Source organism: Dendrobates tinctorius, unplaced genomic scaffold (assembly GCF_039654945.1).
Source record: "Dendrobates tinctorius isolate UK_male_01 unplaced genomic scaffold, ASM3965494v1 ptg000031l, whole genome shotgun sequence".
Classification (NCBI taxonomy): domain Eukaryota; kingdom Metazoa; phylum Chordata; class Amphibia; order Anura; family Dendrobatidae; genus Dendrobates; species Dendrobates tinctorius.
Window position 1 is genome coordinate 17,862,533 of NW_027361699.1, and position 12,245 is coordinate 17,874,777.

The 12,245-nt window shown below is 45.3% G+C and overlaps 1 protein-coding gene across 1 annotated transcript in view; it reads right to left on the bottom strand.

Moving 5' to 3' along the window:
• Window positions 1-11,943, bottom strand: part of LOC141086313 (uncharacterized) — a 52,959-nt gene extending 41,016 nt beyond the window's left edge. The window contains exon 1 of the mRNA XM_073572271.1: window positions 11,703-11,943. The gene's annotated coding sequence lies outside the window, so the exon portion shown is untranslated. The remainder of the gene's footprint in view (window positions 1-11,702) is intronic.
• Between the last annotated feature and the right edge of the window lie 302 nt (window positions 11,944-12,245).

Sequence of the window (12,245 nt, forward strand, 5' to 3'; positions counted from 1 at the left end):
GCACAGGATTTATCCGGGGGTCCCTGATTTATGCTGGAGATGCGGAGAGGACGGGGGCTCCATGCTACATGTCTGGTGGTCCTGTCGTCTGCTGAAGCCATTTTGGTTGGCGATCTTCCAGATTTTCTATATCATTTCTGGAATCAGGTATGAACCATCTCCTCAGATTGCTCTCCTTTCTCTAATCCCTGGCCCATTAAAAACAATTAAAAGGGGCCTCTGGAGATTTTGCCTAATAGCAGCAAGAATGATCATACCCAGGCATTGGAGATCCATGAGGGTCCCTTCTGTGATGGAATGGGTGGTGGAGATGGACAGATTGGAGCGTATGGAATCACTGATGTCCCAAGATAGGGGCTCCACATCTAGACAGGGACACACTTGGTTTCCTTGGCATTCATTCAAAGAGAGTCCGGAATTTGCCAACTGGATACATATTTAGCTCCCGAGTAATTTAGATGATTTGAGTTAAATAAGTTAAATTATTATTTTTTACTGATGGGCTATAATCCCCCCCCCTTTCTTCCTTCCCTTACCCTATATCCCCATACCTATTTTTTCCTTACTCTTACTACTATGTCTTCTCCCTCATGTCTTTCTCTTCTTTTCTCTACTTCCATACTTAAATAATGTTTAATTACTCAGATAATGGTAGTATATGGTCTATTGTATTGTACCCTTTCTTTGTTATAAAAAAAAAAAAACTTTAATAAATATTTTCTGGAAAAAAAATAAATAAACATGGGCTTTCTGGCAAAACTGGGAAAGATAACATATAGCACAGTCTTTAGGCCTGCGGGAATCCACCCTCATAGGGGACAATCAACAGAATCCAGCACAAAAATTACAAGCAGGGTCATCAATTCACCCTTGAAGGAACTATTCAAATATTGTGAACAAAAGTGTAGTTGTAGTACTCCTATAGGCTCTACACACAGTACAAAACCAGGAAAAAAATATAAGCCGGCTCATCCATAGAAGCATAAAGGCAATAATTGGAGGGCCTAATTAAAATAAGAAAGTGTAGTTGATGTGCTCCTACACTCATAAATGCTTTGCACTAAGTGCAGAGCCTGGAAAAAATAAGAAGGGTCATCTAGTCATCCATAGACTGTTGAAGGCAACAACTGTTGGGCCTCAATTAAATATTGAAAATTATAAAAACTTTGTTTGCTGCTGTCATCTGGTGGTGTTTAAAAGTGTGGGCTAATCCGAGCTTTGATAATTTTTTATCAGAGTGAGACTGATAAAAAAGCGTCTGTCTGTTTTGACCTCCTGGTGGCACTAAAAATCTGCTGAGACAAGACGCTAGTGGCAGGGCAGCACAACAACTCCAAGGCATAGAGTGACAGCTCATGCCAGGCATCCAATAACTAAAAGTCACAGAGGAATTAGGGAGTACACAGGTTTGGTTGGCCAAGTATTGCTTGACCATTTTTAAAAATGTCCCTGCTTGTCAAAAATACCCGGTCATCCAGGCCTGGACGTTGGGATGCTGTCAAGAAATTGACCCAGGCATTTGACAGTGTACCCCTTCCTCTGCTGTGTCTCCCTCCAGTTCTCCTCATTGGTTGAGCAAGAAAGTGTTCACCCTGCCACTAGTGTTGTCTGATGGGAATTTTTCCAACATATTTTCCACAATGGCCTTCTGCTATAGCACCATTTCAGTAAACCTCTCTGTCTCAAGAAGGAGAGATGCAAGGTTCTCCTTGTAGCAAGGGTCTAGCAGGGTGAACTGTCGCATACTTCTTTATATATTCTATAAAACGATGGGTTGTTCCTACTTGTCGGAGAGGGACCTATTAGTGTGCCAGCATCACATGGCATATTCGTCCCTCATATATGGATTGATTGGGCTACAGAGACATTGTACAACTAGTCCCTTTAAAACAAGCATAGCAATATCCCTGAATGTTCTTTGTCCTGTGAACAAATTCAGCTTTTTCACACAGCTGTTACATAATCCATTACAGCACAGTTTACACTCCAAAAAACACCCATCCAATTCTAGATCCTGCCATGTGCCATGTGTAGTTTTTACCATGTTTGAGGTCATTTTCTCCTGTTAGAGCTTGTGAAAATTACACACCTGAGGCTAAAATAACATCTTACTGGAAAAAAATTAATTTATTATCGCATAAAAATGTTATAATCTGGGAACTTTGCTCAACACACACCTAGATTGAGAGGTTTTTTTTTCCAAAATGGGGATACTTGTCAGGGGCTTCAGCTTTTTGGTATCTCTGGGGCTCTGCAAATATGTTATGGTGCCCGCAATCTATTTCAGCTAAATTTGCTCATCAGAGTTTATATGGTGCTCTTTTTCTTTTGACCCCTACAGTGCACCTAAACAATAGTTTTCCACCACACATGGGGTATCAGTGTACTCAGGAGAAATTGCACAACAAATTTTATGGCCAATATTCTACTGTTACCCTTCTGAAAAATAAAAATTTGGGGCTAAAGCATCATTTTTGTGGAAAAAATGCATTTTTCCCACTTTCATGACTCAAATTTATAACATTCTGCGAAGCACCTGTGATTCAACATGCTAACTATACCTCTTAATAAAATCATTCAGGGGTTTAGATTTCAAGATGGTGTCAGTTGTTGGGGTTTCCTCTGTTGAGGTCCTTCAGATCCTCTGCAAATGTGACATGGCACCCACTATCTATTGCAGCTAATTTTGATCTCCAAAGATCAAACGGTGATCCTTTCTTTCCAAACCCTGCAGTGCACCCAAACAGTAGTTTTCCATCATTTGTGGGTTCCTGTGCACTCAGGAGAAATTGCAGAATAAACTGTATAGTTTATTTTCTCCTGTTATCCTTCTAAAAATGAAAAATTTGTGGCTAAAGCAACATTTTTGCGAGAAAAATTTATTTTTCCACTTTCATGACGTTGTTAAGGGGAGAATATATGGCACATGAATATATACAAGAATCAAAACTGTACCACTATATAGACGCTTTGCTGAATATTAGGATCATGTTGCTTTAAGATACTTCTGATTTTCTGCTGAATTGTTTCTGTGTATGACCCACCTAGGCTTCATGTAATACCGCAATACTGGGTGGACTAGGGTGGATCGGGCTAAAGAACAATACTTATGTACACGGTGATTGTGTACAATATGAGAACAGTAAACAGTAACTTGGAAACGGACATAGTGATTGTGTATGATATGGGAACAGTAAATAGTAACTTAGAAATGTACCCATGATGTAACATGATGAGATAGCACAATATCTGTATAAAAGCTGCTCACTTTGGATTAAAGACAGAGAAGAATCATATTGACATGATACACCTTGTCTTGTGTATTCTTTTCTCCGTGCACGTAAAATCTCTACCAAAGATCCAATTTGGCCACAGACCATTAAGACGGGCCACACCATAGTGTGGCAGAATCCATAGAAATCAACAGTTGGCGCTCAAACAGTGGGGCTCAGGACGATACCAGATGATCACAGCCACAACAAAATCTCCCCCAGGACGGACGTCTTTCCAGCAGGACGAGGCTGCAGCTCGAGACCTGGTGAGAAAATATATCATCTTACCTACCCTTCTGTATTCACGTCTGGCTGGGAGGAGATAGTTGGCTGTCTTCTCTGAACCATTAAACTGACCACGTTTGAAAGTCCAGAGCCTACGGACCCGGTCAGGTATATAATTCCTTAATTGTCTGTGTGTATTGTCCGGTCTAACAAATTCAGAGGGTGTATCTAGAATCTGTCAAGTATCTGTTAAAAACTATTTCAAACTGCAATAGGGCTACTAGAAACAAACAGAGCAGAGTACAAAGGGGGTGTTCACACTGGGTTATCACCCTGGTTCCGACCTTGACGGTCGAAGAAGTTATATATATGTATTATATATATATACACATATAGGTGCTCACGTCCGGCCATACGCCCACGGTATAAACTGGGCCCGGTGACGTGAATGACACGGCATATATATATATATTTTTAAGGAAAGAGGTGATTACTATTCTTCCCCCTCTGCTGAAATATCAACCACCTATCTAGAGGTGATTACCACTATTTACTACAAGTCCTAGCACCAAAAACCCACCCTGGTCACGATTTCCTTAATTGTCTGCCTTTTCTGCTTTGCCTCTCTGCTTTGCTGTTTTGGTTGTTTGCATACGTGATTGTTACCTCAGCCAGCCTGAAAAGGAAAAAATATAGATAGGGAGACGTACTGAGCAAATTCACTGTCACTCTGGTTCCGGTCCTGCTCTCGGCTTGACCGATGATCGCAGAAGTCTGAACTGTGTCTCTCCCAGTGGGCAAGTGGGAGTAGGGGCTTGATTACTCTGAGTGATTTTCCAACCTCTAAGTGGTTGGTGACTTCTTGCGTGTTTCCCACCGGACATCATCTGGCTAAGATGATGGTGTTTTAGCTGCAGCATAGGTTCATAAGTTATACGGGTGGAAGGGTAATTATACTAATTTCAATTACCGTGTTGATGAGACTGAGTGATTGCTCTCTCCCTGAAAAGTATGGTTTGCCCAGGTGTAGATTTTTCACCTCTACAAATCAGGCTGGCATATGGATAGGTAAATTGCGAATTGTTTTGGTGTCAAGGATTCGCAGTATTTGATGTCAGTACCAGTTTTAAATTCATTGTCTTTTGTCTTTTGTAGTGTGTATGATTTGCCTGCAGGAGGCGTACTAGCATGTGGTTAAAATTTTTGAATGCATTCTATGTGTGTATACATATATATATGTTGTGAAATTAGAGAATTGGATAAACTGGTTTTGTTCTGCATACTATAATTATAAGGTTAGTTGTTTCAGGTAGAAAGAGAATTACTTGAATGGTAATTGCTTGATTTGTACAGATATCTCTGTGAGATCCGAGGTCTATTGTTACTTTTTAGTTATTGTTTACTAATGTCACTACATTTCTCTATGAGATGGTTTTCCTTGAAATGTTTTGGAGCAAAAATGTTGAGGAAACAGAAATTTTAACAATTTATCAGGTATTTATCAGTCGTCCATGACAGCACCACCTGAGAGAGGGGATCCGCCCTTCAGGAACAGGAAACCTACAGATACAAAAGGGCGGCACCTCTCCCACGCATCAGTTGGTTTCCTGTTCCTATAGGACGGGACTTCCTACAGATGGTCCATCATGGAGTCGTCGAGGGATTCCCAGGCCGGCTGACCGACCCAGGTAGCGGGGGGGTCTCCTACCTCGGTCAAGCTCGGGTCCCTGGATGTGCCACGGTGGGGCCGGGTAGGTCACCACGACAGTGGTTGGAGCAGGCGGAGCAGAGGGTCCGGTGGACAGCCGTCTCCATAGGGCCGGCACAAGGTAAGTATGACCCCTGGAACCCCTCCTGTTGCATTCACCCGGTCTCCGCTTGCTCCTCTCTCTCTCTCTCCCTCTCTTGCCGGGGGCTGGTGGTCGCGCCTGTTCGGCGGGCGCAGGTCGGCGCATGTGGGGGCGGCGGGCATTCCGGAGCCGGGGGCGCCGTGCCGGCTCCTTTCCGCGCGCTCCCGCGGCCTTGATCGCGCGGCGGAAGTGACGCAGCGGAAGGGGCGGGGCCGGGAACGCCGAAACCGGAAGTCGGGTGCCGGCCGGCTTTCCGGGATGCGCCGCCGGTGCTCGGCGGTCTGGGGCGGCCCGCGGCCCCGGGGGGGGGGCGGGGGGGAGACGGAGCATGTGGGGGGGGAGTCGCGGGGGGGGGAGGACCCGGGGGGAGGTGCCGCGACAGAGCCCTGCTAACCCGGACACTGTGGGAGGCTTTAAAAGCAGGAGGTGACGCTGCTGGGGTGCTTCTGAAGGCCCAGCAATGGATTCGACAGAAGCCCCCACAGAGCAGCAGGACGAGGCGCAGGAGCGCCCAGAGAAACAGGCCACAGCGAATTTACATGCGAGTGGCCAGCAGAAGAAGAAACGGACGGGCGAACAAAGCCACAGAAGTTCCTCCAGGCTAAAGGACCCTCCTGCCTCCCTCCGTGACCCGGTACCTGCCTCGTCTGCATGGGTAAGAGATCTCCGTGAATGTACCCTGATGCAGTGTTTTATTTCGTTCTTTCGCAGGCAAGGAAAGCTACGGGGAAGCAGAAGCACAGGGAATGTGCCCTCTGTAATTGTCCTTTGCCAGACGGCCACCCTAAAAAGTTGTGTCAGCCTTGCGTGCGACAAACGGTAGGGGTTGGATGGGGACGGTACCCTAGGGGTAGATTGACAGGCCCTTACACTTTTCCCCATCCATACAGGTGGCGGAAGAAACACCAGACTTCACCACAAGCCTGAGGGAGATAATCAGGACAGAAATGAAGGCCCTATCTAAAAAAGACTCCTCTAAGGGAAGAGATGTTAACCTCTCGGGTTCAGAGTCTTCGGCCGCACCTGGAATCGATATCTCCTCAGATTCCTCGGCCTCCACTTCATCATCTTCAGAGGAAGACTCGAGCCGTTTCTGCTTTCCCTTAGACCAGATGGATAAGTTAGTTAAAGCAGTAAGGTCCACCATGGGGGTAGCAGACACAAAACCGGAACTTTCGGCACAGGACGTGATGTTCGGAGGCCTAGATCCCAGAAAGCGCAGATCCTTTCCGCTGAATGATAAAGTCCAGAACCTAATAGATAGAGAATGGAAAAAGCCAGAAAAAAGAGGTTCTTTGCCACCCGCCTTCAAATGAAGGTACCCGTTTGATGACCCAGTGGTAACCAAATGGGACAAGGCCCCTAAGCTGGACGCGGCAGTGGCCAAAGCCTCCAAAAAGTCCTCCATACCTTTCGATGACATGGCCTCCTTAAAAGACCCGCTAGATAAAGCGGATTCTTTTCTGAAAGGAACATGGGAGATGTCAGCGGGTGCCTTGAGACCAGCGGTAGCGGCCACATGTACGGCCAGATCCTTGATGGTCTGGCTGGATCAGCTGGATTCCCAATTGAAGGATGGAACCTCAAGAGCATACATTCGAAAAGCTTTACCAGTTATCCAAAGTGCTGCTGCTTTTCTGGCTGATGCGTCAGCAGATTCTGCGAGGATGGCGGCTAGAACCGCAGGTTTATCCAACGCAGCTCGAAGGGCTCTCTGGTTAAAATGCTGGCCAGGAGACATCCAGGCCAGATCTCGACTCTGTTCCATTCCTTGTGAGGGCGAATACCTGTTTGGGCCCGTCCTGGATGAACTTTTAGAGAAGGCCGGGGACGATAAAAAGAAGTTCCCCTGTCTGCCGAACCCCTCTTTTAGACGCCCCTTTACCAGGAAAGGATATTTCCGTAGGAGGCCGTCCAGGGATCAGGGCAGATGGGATGACAAAAGAAGGAGAGGTACTGGATTCATGTTTGGAGGAGGGGGGCGCCAGGAAGGTCCAGCACGGGACACTAAAAAGCCGCCCCAATGACTAGTTGCTCCGGTAGGGGGGAGACTAGCTGCCTTCTACCCGGCCTGGACATTAATCTCTAATAGCAACTGGATACTGGGGGTGGTAGCTGCGGGCCTATGACTTGAATTCTCCCGGGTTCCCCAAGATCGTTTTAAGGTCACTCCTCTTAGGTCATCCTCTTCAGAACAGTCTGCCCTGGAAGCTGAAGTTCGGGATCTTTGCCATAAAAAGGTCCTAACTAAAGTTCCAGAGGAAGAAAGGGGGAAAGGTTTCTACTCCCCTTTGTTCCTGGTCCGCAAGCCAGACAGTTCCTTTAGGACCATAATAAATCTTAAATCCCTCAATGAATTCCTGGTCACACGCCCATTTAAGATGGAAACAATTAATTCAACAATAAAATTACTGTTTCAAAACTGCTTCATGGTGGTGTTAGATTTGAAAGATGCCTACTACCATATACCCATTCATGCAGATCATCAGAGTTTTCTCAGAGTGGCAGTGCAGTTAGATGGGTCAGTTCAACATTTCCAGTATGCGGCCCTTCCCTTTGGGGTGGCAGTCGCTCCCCGTGTGTTTACTAAAGTAGTAGCGGAAGTTATGGCCCATCTACGTGAATTAGACATTTTAGTAGTTCCCTACTTAGATGACTTCTTGATTGTAGGGAAAATGGCTAACCATTGTTTGCAACAGCTACAAAGGGCAAGGTCTGCCCTAGAACGGTTAGGATGGCTGCTTAACATTAAAAAATCTCGGTTACAGCCGATGAGAATCCAACAATTCTTGGGCCTCATCCTAGATTCCGTAAAACAGGAATGCCGTCTGCCCCCAGAGAAGCTGGTTCGCCTACACTATCAGGTCCTGAACGCTTCCAATAACCCGACCATGTCCCTCAGGAAAGCCATGTCCCTTCTAGGTTCACTTTCCTCCTGCATCCCGGCGGTCCAGTGGGCCCAGTTTCATTCAAGAACTCTACAGGGCGAGGTCTTAAGGCATCAAAAAATGCTTGGGGGTTACTTAGAGGGCCAGCTAACCTTGTCCCGAAACACAAGGGAGTCCCTAGAATGGTGGCTAGATGAGAATAATTTATCCAGAGGGGTTCCCTGGGAATATGACATATCCCGCATAATCACCACGGATGCTAGCCCTTCCGGTTGGGGGGCTCATATGGGGGAAATTCTGGTCCAGGGCCTATGGGAGCATCATCAGATAGAGATGTCATCCAACTTGAAAGAATTGACAGCAGTAGAGCTGGCGGCTAAAGAACTGCTTGTGTATCTACAGGGCCATCATGTGCGAGTGTTCTCCGACAATCTGGTCACCGTAGCGTATATCAACCACCAAGGCGGGACCCGTTCCAAATCCCTAATGAATGTAGCAGAACGGCTGTTCCAGCTAGAAGAGCAGCATTTCCTATCATTAACAGCTCTACATATAAAGGGGAAAGAAAACACCACGGCAGATTTCCTGAGCCGCAATCTCTTAAGGCAAGGAGAATGGTCCCTAAAAAACTCTATCTTCGACCTGATTGTACAGAAGTGGGGACTGCCAGAGATAGATCTCTTCGCCACCAAAGAAAACAGGAAAGTAAGACAGTTTTGCTCACTAAATCCCAGAGAAGACCCCCTGGCGGTAGACTCCTTGCTGATAAAGTGGGATTTCGGGCTATCCTATGCCTTCCCTCCCCTATCGCTATTACCTCTAGTGGTGAGGAAAATCAGGAGAGACAGAGCGAAAGTTATAGTGATCGCTCCGTTTTGGCCCAGGAGGGCTTGGTTCTCATGCCTCAGGACCATGTCAGTGTCCGATCCTTGGGTCCAGCCGGAGATCCCGGATCTCCTATCCCAGGGCCCAGTCTTTCATCCTCAGGTGGCTGGCCTACATCTGACGGCGTGGAGTTTGAACGGGCACTGCTGAAAGATAAAGGCTTCTCCCCAGACCTGGTTGACACTCTACTTAAAAGTAGAAAGATCACTACTACCAAGATCTATGTCAGAATTTGGAAGAGATTCCTAAAGAACTCTAGAGTAGTCGCTGGGGGTTCGGCTCCTATAAATCAAATCTTAGAATTTCTTCAGAAAGGTCTAGAAATGGGGCTCTCCACTAGTACCCTCAAAGTACAAGTTTCAGCCTTGGGGGCCCTCTTTAGCTGCAACATCGCGTGTAATTACTGGATCAGTAGATTCATCAAGGCAGCTGGTAGATCCAGGCCAGTGGTGAAGGATAGATTCATGCCATGGGACCTGAACCTAGTCCTTACAGCCATGACAGAAGCTCCATTCGAACCCATCTCATCAGCCTCTATAAAAAACCTGTCCCTCAAGGTAGCCTTCCTGGTTTCTCTAACCTCAGCTCGTAGAGTAAGCGACATCCAGGCATTATCTAGGCGTCCTCCTTATTTACAGTTTAAGGACGATAGGGTAATACTCAGACCTGACCCGGCGTACTTACCGAAGGTAGTTTCTAGCTTTCATAGAACACAGGAAATAGTCCTTCCATCCTTCCTCCCTAATCCAGCTAATGAGAAGGAAGAGAAATTACACACCTTAGATGTTAGAGAATGCCTTAAAGAATATCTAGCGGTTACTGACCCCTGGAAAAAAGAGAATGCCCTATTTATCTCCCATCAAGGTCCCAGGAAAGGCTGTAGAGTGTCAAAAAATACACTAGCTAGGTGGATTAGAGAGGCTATTTCAATTGCATACACCTCAAAGGGCAGACCGGCACCTGCAAAAGTGAGGGCGCATTCCACCAGAGCCATGGCGTCCTCGTGGGCCGAGAGATCAGAAGTCTCCATTGACCAGATATGTAAGGCGGCTACTTGGTCCTCTCCGAGCACCTTTTATAATCATTATAGGTTAAACTTGGGTGCTTCCACAGACCTCTCTTTTGGTATAAGGGTACTGCAGGCTGTAGTCCCTCCCTAAATAGTTTTACTCTCTGTAATTCTCTCAGGTGGTGCTGTCATGGACGACCGATAAAGTCTTAGTTACTCACCGGTTAACGGTGTTTTTCGGAGTCCATGACAGCACCCGTATATTCCCTCCCTTTAGTTTAAATTTGGGTGTGCACTTCTTCCTCTTGTATGTACACTGGTAAGGAATAGTTGTGTAAAAGTACTGTATATAAATTTTGCCATTAACCATTGTGGTCCTCTTGTGCTCTGTAATCCAACTGATGCGTGGGAGAGGTGCCGCCCTTTTGTATCTGTAGGTTTCCTGTTCCTGAAGGGCGGATCCCCTCTCTTAGGTGGTGCTGTCATGGACTCCGAAAAACACCGTTAACCGGTGAGTAACTAAGACTTTTTATACTACGCAGTTTCTGGATACACGAGATTTGTGAACTACTCTGGTGTTAGTTGTTGGTTAATTCCCTATATTACTGTGTTCAAGATAGCTAGACATCACTATGTTCACTGAAGACCCCTTTACTCGGACATAAGGAGCTTTTACAGTCACATATCCAATTGTTCATAATCCCGTGAGAATTTGTTTCAAGACGCACACATACATATGTTTTTCAGATCTACTCAGAATTCAGATGATAGAATGGGTGGGAGCAGTCAGTCGATATCTATAAGACAGATATGACCCATAGTGAAGTGAGGAAGAAAATGTATGTTAAGAAACCCTCCGATCCCGAGGGGAGGAGCATTAGATAAGAAGGTATAGAAGAATGTGTTAATGAGTGGAGAGCAGCGTCACAGCCTCAGGTATTATGAGGTATTACAGGACCCTGAAGCATTTTATAAGATGGCAGAGGAAGTTAGGAAAAAAGGCATGAGGAGAGGAATATAACAAGATTGCTGAATGTTATGCAAAACAAATATTTACACAGGAAGATGTGTCAGTTGCAATATCTGCATTACATTCATTTATACTTCTATATACATTCCCAATGACTGGACGTGTGCCAGCTGTCAAACGCAGAATGCAGAATATCGTGAAACTTGTTCTGACTGTCAGATGACCAATTCAAGTAGTCTTACCCTCTATCCAACTATTTATATAGACGGCATATCTTATGCTACATCCTGTCCAGCATCCACTATAGTTTTATTAATTAATGTCGTTTATGAAAAGAATAATGAGGAAAAAGATGAATATGACATGGAGGTATATATAAAAGGAGAACTTGTGGATAATTTCTTCCACCAATGTAACAAAAAGTTTCTGGATCTCAGATTTAAAATGCAAATTAGTTCCCAGTTGGAAGAAGCTTGACACCCACCAACATCGAGCTCCAGATTTTAATAGGGTATTGGCATACTGATTCCACAACCCATGAAAGTACGTATACTCTTACAGCCCCCCCCCACAAAAATACAATAGAGAAACAACATCTCTCACCCAGAAAGAGGTTGAGGATACTCCTCTCAAATTCCTGGTGGGTCCCAATGCAATCAGAAGAGTGATCAGGGACATTGATCTACTTGCTGAAGAAGTATGTAGTCTTTTCTTTTTTACAGGACACATCTGTAGATCATGTGGACATTGAACTAATGGCACTGATCCCAGACTCAATATTGGCAGGCTGAAAATCCAGTTTGTAAAGGTGTGGCTGAAGCTAGTAGCTTTGCTGCCAAGGAAATTGCAATATTCACCCTCCATTTCATAATTTGTAATTATTTCTATGAAGTTATGGATGATGCATGATTTGTGTGCTGTCAGTGAAGTTATAGTACTGAACACATCTGTGGTGCCAAACCCACACACTATGTTTTTTTTTTTTTTTTTTATCAATTCTATTTATTTTTCTATGGTTTATGGTGATTGACCTGGCCAATGCTTTCTTCAGTTTATTTCTACATGCTGCAAGCCAGTACCTGTTTGTTTTTACATATGGTGCCAGCAATATATTTGGACTATGATGCCTCAAGGGGCACAGTATAG